The following is a 9,268-nucleotide window of genomic DNA, read 5'->3' as shown; positions in this document are numbered from 1 at the left end:
GGGTAGTGTTTTGCATGGGGGTGCGGTATCTGTACTAGTCAAGCCACGGTGAACTCTGCACTGACGACATAGAGGTGTGAAACACTTGATGGAGATCTGCAGAGAGTGGGCTGGTCATATGATGTTGGTTCTCTTCCTTGTTTTCAGCTACCAAACTGTAGTAAAAAAAGAGTTAAACATATAATGAGTATTTTCCTAATATTACTTTTTCATATACATGATTTCTGTGATTATCACCTGGTGGTATTTTGATTGCAAATGGGTGTCCTACAAGACAATGTTTCTATTCAGATGTGGTCCATACTATGACAAAATTCAAGAGACCCTGCACTTGGATATTTACAAAATCTGTTATGCCTCTTTTCATACATAGTCTACTAGATACTTGACTGCCATCTGGCTGGAGTTAGTACATTTTAAAAAAGTTTTCAGTATATTGCAGTTAATGTTTAGGATATAGCTTCTCAGTTACCATCTTTTCCCAGGGTATTTAGGTGTCCTGCTATAAAATCTACATTTTACAACATTTTTTTCCTATATAGCACCCAGGGCACAACTGTGGCAATAAAAGGATTTTTTCCTACTTGGATGGTAATAAGGTTATTTTAAGTCTTTGTGAATTGCTTGATTGAATGTTATTTTTCTCTGACAGCCATGTTTTATTGGTCATTAGTGCACACATGATTCAGAATTAATTTGGTTCAGTGTCCAGCCTTTTGCAGCCCTGTCTACTGAAAAAATTACCCATATATTATATGATATAATATATGGGTAATTTTTTCAGTTTGACTTGCAAAGTGATTTATGTGCTGTTGAAAATGTTACCCTGTGATCATGTGGGGCAACAAGGCCTAGAGTTTAAAAGTTGTCTTAGAGTGGCAGCTTTGTTCCTGGCCATAGTACCTGGAGCACTGGGTTTTCCATGCTATCTGCTGTGCTAAAGAAATTCAATCACATTTCCAAATATTTGCCCCAAAAGTACTCTTACCTTTGTCCCAGCAACGGGTCTCTGACATGCTAAAGAATTTTAGAGGCCATGATTATAAAGATGTGATTTGCTGTAAATAACAAATCTGGAGAGAGATTGTAGCTGAAATGAGAAGAATAAATAGTTCATGCCAGATACTTCACAGAGATGTCCAATCTTATTCAAAATCTATCAAGATTCAGTAGCCTACTTCAGAGGATGGCACATGTCTACTTTTTATGTATTTTGCTTAAGGGCTTGAATTCTGCTCTGCAGTTTGGGATTATGAGAAAAGAAAAGAACTGAAATATTGTAGGTGATAGTGTGAAAAACAATCCTTTTATTGTAACGCGTTGTCTAAGTGCCACAGAATCATGCTCACACGATGTAGCCTGATTTAATAATTTATTTCTATATGTTTAAAAAGTGCCCAAAGTAATGTCCAAAGCAAGTTCTTAATATATTGTGTTGCACTCATTATTTTAAAAGAATGCAGAGATAAGTTTACATTCTTTTCTCTTCTGATCTAACATAACCTCACCCATTGACAATAATTGTGTGGACAAATTTGTCCCTTTCTTTTCCATGAAACTGAGTCCATACATTCTGCTCATTGTACCAATACCTTAGAGAAATAGGACCTTATTTTCAAAGCTTATTTTTGTATAGAGACAAGATGTAAAATGATCAGGAAAAGTACCCTGGAGGTTCTTCACTTTGTCAAAAGATATACTAAAGGTTTCTCCACCGGCCCTGTCCACCTATACTAATGTAAAACGATGAAACGAAAATAATTTAACTTTGAGTGCCAAATAAGACTATTTCTTGTAAATTTCCTATACAAATAGCTACACACAGAGGGTCAATGTACAAACTCCAAATAGGGCTGTGTCCTCAGAGAGACAGTAGGTGCTATTAAAAGCTTGACATTTATCTCTCACAGTAGTTAAATTTACCATGGTATTTGCGGTATTCCCCAGCCTAAGTATAGGGAATGCCACAAATTCCGTGGAATAGATAATTACTGCAGTGCAAAAAATGTTAAGGTGCTAATGGTGCTCACTGTACCTATGGTTGCACTGGGATTTAGAAATAGATTGTGTTTGTTAACAAACTTGCAGTTATAAAGCACCTTTTATCTAAAATGGATCAGAAAGTGAATTACAAAGTTGACAGGCTGATTGTACAAACTACCGCCAAAGAAATCACTTTGGCCATTGCTGAAGTTCCATCACCCTCAGCAAGTGTGTGTTAGTGCAGAGCAAGAATACACAGAAACTTAGGACAAAAGTGTAGAATACCGTGTGCAAATGAAACTGCAACAGGAATTAGAAAAGAAGGTCAGGTTTTGTGGTTAAGGCACTTGAATGGGCCTCAGGAGGTTGGGGTTCTGCTACCAGCTTGACCATAGACTGTCTGTATGATCTGGCGCCTCAGATTGCCATCTGCAAAATGGGGTACTAATGCTTCCTTCCGCTAAGTCTTTGTCTGGTCTATTTAGAATATAAACTCTTCTGCACAGTGACTGTGTCTTTCTACTTGTCTGTATAGCGCCCAGCACAACAGAGGCCCCAGCTGAGATCGGGGCCCCAGGTGTGGTTGGAATAATATGGAATTCAGATAGGCAAAATGGAATTTAACCAGGATTAGCACCCCTGCTCTTGCAAAATATGCCATATGATTTGCCATGAGCACAGACAGTTGGAACCTTGCATTTATTTCTTAGAAAGATGGCACCTCCAGCAGTGCACTCTCTCTTAGCTCTATGTTGGCACTTGTTCAGTACTGACTCAGCGGGTATAATACCACTTTCTGTATTAAACCACCTCTTCTTGCACAACCTGAGTTTTCCCTAGATGCCTCCCATTCGAGTACTGAGCCTGAAGCTTCTGAGAATTGATGAGAATTAAGCTTGATTTGGGGTAATGGCAGAAGATATTTTATTTGGATTTGTAGTCATATCAAAACATTACAGACATTCAGATCCAGGCTAGATACATCTTGTGACCTATTAAAAAGGTAATGGACACATATCATTTCATTTCAAACTTGTTAATCCTTGTAACATTTTAATTAGTGGCTTTGAGAACATGTGAATCCTTGAATGCTCAGGCTTTTCTTATCTTCCCTGTTTTTAACTGGATTCTCTTCTGTGAAAAGCATAAGGAACTTATTTAAAAGACCTAGAGGTCTGGTAAACATCTTGCAGGGGAGACCTGGCATAATCAATCATATTGTCATTTCTAAGACACAAGAGCCAATCTTCTTGTCCCTGAAATGAATGATATTAGTCACATACACAAAGGAGAACAGTAATAAAAAGTATATATTATAGAATAGTTTTTTCTTATTCTGATAGTGTTAGAAGAAAGTAGAATTGTGGACTCTTGAACTTGCCATTTCATTTCTATGTCCTTTATCTAAAATTACCTTTTTAAAATGTATGTATTATTGATATTAAATGAGAAAACTACATTTATGTTTTAAAACCCTATTGATGTAATGCTATGGGTGCGCAGCAGAGCAGACAGAAGTTACGAAATGTACCACTTTAACTTTGTCTTTTCTATGTGTGGAATATGATACAGTTTTTACTTACACCATCACATATGTTTTTGAAATACAACTTTTCACAACCGTTGTAGCTGGGCACCTGAATAGGAATCTCCAGAGCCAGTTGCAAAGGCCCATCTTTGCAGCATAGTAATCCAGCCCCAGGCAACCAACATCAGGTTGCTCTTCCTTTCCCCAAATCCTGAGAGCTTCAGAGCCCCCAGAATGACTTAGCTTTTCCTGCCTCTCCAGAATAGCGCATCCAAAGTGTCTCTCAACTTGCCACTTTTCCCACAGAGACCAAAAAAATGGGAGCTTCCCACTTACCTCCCACCCCAAAATCTCACCTCTCCCTCCCCTAGGGCACCTCGTTTCCCCCCTCCTTCCAAGGTTGCCCCCAATGTAGAAGAAAGATATTCTCCTACTCATAAATCTTTCCCTCTGTGACTCGGACAGACCAGTCAACCTGAGTATGACCCATAACAATTTATTGAAATGTAATCAAGGCAATCTACTTATGTGTGAATTTCAAAGAGATGTACTAGACCAGTCATTCTCAACCAGGGGTACAGGTGTCCCTGGAGGTGCTCAACTGAGTGTTTCTCGCCCTGGGGGTTGCAGCCCCCTGGGAGAGGGGGGTGTCTCAGGATGGATGTAGAGGGGTCGCAAGTGCAGAGCTGGCATTAGGGGGTGGCAAGCAGGGCAATTGCCCAGGTCCCCACACCACAGGGGGGTCTTGCAAAGCTAAGTTACATGCTTCAGGCCTGCTGCCTGGGGCTCAGGCTTCAGCTCAGGCTCAGAAGTGAAAAACAGGCTCAGGTATCACACTGAAATGTAAGTACTGTACAATGTTTATATTCCAATTGATTTATTTTATACTTTCTCATTTTTACTATAAAATTAAGCAATTTTTCAGTAATAACATGCTTTGACACTTCTGTATTTTTATGTCTGATTTTGTAAGCAGGTAATTTAAGTGAGGTGAAACTTGGGGTAGGCAAGACAAATCAGATTCCTGAAAGGGGTAGAGTAGTCTGGAAAGGCTGAGAACCATTGTACTAGACCAGCAATCATTAACCCATTAATTTGAGGTAATGGAATCAAGAGGAGATGCTAAGTGCATCTGTCTGTGTTTACCTATATCTTGTTAGAAGTTTAACAATGTAACCAGATTAGCTTTTAGATGCTAATTCCCTTTCATGTCTTAACTGCCTTATATTATGCATGTGGATTATTCAGTTAACCTTAAGATCAAAGATGTAAGATACTGCAGGACACTAATAATATTACTGCATTGTCTTCCGCTTAACTATCTGTGCTATGATAAAGTACTGGCTAATTGCCTTATGTTTATCTGTGTATGCATAGGGAATAGTTTAGCTTCAAAGCAATGGTCCACAGACAGTTTGCACAGTCTATTGTTCCTCAGGAGAAGGTCTTGCTATGACAAGAGGCTTGCTAGAGAGCTATAAAGTAAAGCCCCAGGCCTGATCCTGACATTTCAGTTCTGCTTTAACTTTAACAGGGAAGGTCTAAGCCAGAAGACTGAAGTCTCTGGGTTTACCCTGGATCACCATGAAATTCTCATGGAAAAACTTGAACAGACTCTACACCTGGACTGCCGATTGTACTATAACCTTTTAAATTGACCCCAGAAAGACTTTTACAAATCAAGTATCAGAGAGGTAGCCGTGTTAGTCTGGTTCTGTAAAAGCAGCAAAGAATCCTGTGGCACCTTATAGACTAACAGACGTTTTGCAGCATGAGCTTTCGTGGGTGAATGCCCACTTCTTCGGATGCAAGCAGTGGAAATTTCCAGGGACAGGTAAATATAAGCAAGCAAGAAGCAAGCTAGAGATAACGAGGTTAGATCAATCAGGGAGGATGAGGCCCTGTTCTAGCAGTTGAGGTGTGAAAACCAAGGGAAGAGAAACTGGTTCTGTAGTTGGCAAGCCATTCACAGTCTTTGTTTAATCCTAAACTGATGGTGTCAAATTTGCAAATGAACTGAAGCTCAGCAGTTTCTCTTAGAAGACTGGTCCTAAAGTTTTTTTGCTGGAGGATGGCCACCTTAAGATCTGCTATTGTGTGACCAGGGAGGTTGAAGTGTTCTCCTACAGGTTCGCACCACAGTAACTCTAGCTCGGGAACCAATCCATGCAACAGACCTCGATGCCAACTCTGCCCACATATCTACACCAGCAACACCATCACAGGACCTAACCAGATCAGCCACACCATCACCGGTTCATTCACCTGCACATCTACCAATGTAATATATGCCATCATATGCCAGCAATGCCCTTCTGCTATGTACATCGGCCAAACTGGACAGTCTCTAAGGAAAAGGATAAATGGACACAAATCAGATCCTCAACATCTCTGCTGTGAAACTGACCAAAGGACTTCACATGTATTTTATGTATATTGATCTTCTAACCATTTGCAACTCTTTCTTTTTCCTTTTATTGTTAAACCTTTAGTTCTAGTTACTAAAGGATTGGTACCAGCCTGATTTATTGGGTAAGATCTGAGACTCTCATTGACCTGGTGATAAGTGTCCGGTCATGCCCTCTCATGCAGGAGAGTTGTCTCAAATACTTTTTACCTAGTCCTCCTACCACAGTGGCTGGGGAAAGCGTAAGCATGACAAGGGGAAGAACCTGTTCCCCAAAGAGACAAATTCACCTCCAGCCCCTTTCAAGAGTCTATCTTCATAATTCCAGGAGGGATGGCCTCAAATCTTCTCTAAGCTCGCCTGCTGCATTGTCTTGCATAGTGAAACATGCTGTGCTAAATACATTTTCCAGTAAAAGTGAACTCCATCTGCATAGCCTGGATGACTCAGCTACCTGTCTAGTTGGTGGTGTTTGAATTAATTGATCTATCGTAGAACTCATGTTTTCTCTCATGGCTTGTTTGTATATGTGACAGTCACATTTGATTTCAACCTTTCACTTTGCCATATGTATTGCCTTCATGCCTGTAAGTCATTTTGCACTGACAGTTCAGGTAGCATGACACTGGACTCTGATAACTGGTTGGTATCATTAAACTAAATATCCTTCACAAATGTTTACTAAAGCCCTGTAGAAACCTACTTCCCAACTTTTCTCTCTCCTTGGATTAGTTTCCTGTAATCCTCGACTCATCTCTGACAAAAGCGCTGGCTCAATATGCATTACATGATTTAAATGTAATAACAAAACAAGTCTAATGGACTGAATCATTCATTTTTATCTTATTGGCTTACCTTTATATGGGGATAGTGTGATGTTGCATCCCATAATGCTTTATAGAAATATGCTTATGAATGTAAATATGACATAACTGGAATATGTTTTATACTAAATATGCCATGTAACATACCTTTCAAATATTATGTTTACTGCATGTATTCATCCTATTCATATAATTGTGTCATTTTTATATCTGAAGTTATGAGCGTTGGCTCTATGCTTGTATTTAAAGCGTTTTCTGTAGAAAGCACCTAAGCAGATTTGATCCACATAGTGTGAAGGGGTTATTCAAGTAAATGGAAGTACTTGGTGAACAATGAACCTTGATAGATGCCAATCCACATCTGAGTTTTCCTTGAAATGTCCCTGTAGAGAACTAAGTCATGCATAGACATGTGACTTCAAGACTCCATCTTGTAGCTGGGATTCTACACAGGGGGAGGGAGACATTTCCACCCACAAGAGAGAAACTATATAAAGTTCTGGGACCCCCCTCCATTTGGTCTTCAGCTGGCTCAAGAGGTAGCCTCTCCACCCCCAAAGGATATCTGAAAGAAACTGGAACAAAGGACTGTAACTACAGGGGCGTGAGTGATTGCTGGACCCAGACTAGAAGGAGGTTAGTCTGTAAAAGAAGCTTACCGGAACATCTCTGAGGGTGAGATTTCATCTGTAATCACTTTCTTACTGTATTAGGCATTGAGTTGCGTGTTTTATTTTATTTTGCCTGGTAATTCACTTTATTCTATCTGTTGTTACTTGGAGCCACTTAAATCCTACTTTTTTATTTAATAAAATCATGTTTTACTTATTAATTAACCCAGAGTATGTATTAATACCTGGGGGCGGGGCAAACAGCTGTTCATATCTCTCTATCAGTGTTATAGCAGGCGAACAATTTATGAGTTTACCCTGTATAAGCTTTATACAGAGTAAAATGGATTTATTTGGGGTTTGGACCCTATGGGGAGTTGAGCATCTGAGTGCTCGAGACAGGAGCACTTCTTAAGCTGTTTTCAGTTAAGCCTGCAGCTTTTGGGGGACGTGGTTCAGACCTGGGTCTGAGTTTGTAGCAGGCTAGCATGTCCGGCACAACCAGGCAGGGCAAATGAAGTTCCAAGCTGCCAGGGAAAACGGGTTCAGAGGTAGTCTCAGCACATCAGGTGGCAGTTCCCAAGGGGGTTTTCTGTGATCCAGCCCATTACAGATAGATCCTAAAGCCCTCATTTACATATAACTGAAGTGAATGGCAGTTTTCTGTGTGCAGAGGCTACAGTACTGACAATTTTATACTCTGAATTAAGGGATGGGAGGGCCTAAACTTTCAAAAGCCGCTAATGATTTCAGTTTCCTCAAATTTTTAGGTGTCCAACTTCAGACATCTTGAAAGTGTCTGGCTTTCAGAAAGTACTGGGCCATTTCAGACATCTCAAGTTGGGCACCCAAAAATGGAGGCACCTGCAATCAATAATCATATCTGAAAATGTAGTGTAGGGATCTTTATTATTTTATTTATACAATTCTATACTACTATGATGCATGGCCAAAAAGGGTTAAGCATCCTGCAGAATAAATGACCCAAATTCAACCTTTAGAGACAGGTTAGAAAACTGTGTAAATGCTAATTAGGGCCATTCCATGTTAGATAGGCTAGAACTTTGAAACCTGTAGTGTTAGAGAATTAGAGATGATATTAAGTGTATGTGTTTACTTCTATCTTCTATAGCTATTGATTCAGAGATCAAAAGGGAATATTAACATTTAGATTAATCTTAGGTGAAATAGTGTCATTGTCTATATGTCTCTTTAAAGTTTGTGATAAATGGCTTAGTGGATAAAATACCTTATGTTAATCCATGTAGTTCTGGTGATGTTTGGGAAGCAGAAGGTTACATCAAAAGCCTATTGTTCACCCAGGACTGTATGGTCAAGAGGCTGCTAGAAAACTATAAAAGTCTCTTGGGGCCTGATCCTTTCATCTCAGATCTGCTTGATGCTTCAAGCAGGGGAAGCTTAAGTCGTAAGACTGAGATTTCCAGTCCTATCTGGATCACCCTGAATATGAACATTGGACTATAACCTATGGACTAATTCTGAATGAACTCTTTGCAACTACAAATCTCACCATCTGTACTATGAATCTGATCTCAGAACTGTATTCATGTCTCTATGTATGTTGATCTTTAAACCATACTCTCTCTCTCTTTTTTCTTTTAAAATAAATTTTAGTTTAGTTAATACGAGTTGTCTGTAAATGTGTATTTGGGTAAGATCTGAAATATTCCTTAACCTGGGAGGTAATGTGTCTGATCCTTTGGCATTGGTAGAACTTGAATATGATGAATAAGATTTTCAGTAATCCTCATCATATTTGACTTGGGTGTCTGGGTGGAGGCCTGAGGCTGGGTTGCTTTAAGGGAACTAAGTATCAGAAGAGTAGCACCTGCTGTAGCACATTCTGCTGCATGAACAAGTCAGATTATGAACAGAAGGCTGCCAGGCAACTCTC

This window comes from Mauremys reevesii, linkage group 4 (assembly GCF_016161935.1).
Source record: "Mauremys reevesii isolate NIE-2019 linkage group 4, ASM1616193v1, whole genome shotgun sequence".
NCBI lineage: Eukaryota > Metazoa > Chordata > Testudines > Geoemydidae > Mauremys > Mauremys reevesii.
The sequence above is the reverse complement of the archived record's forward strand: the minus strand, read 5'-3'. Positions refer to the sequence as shown.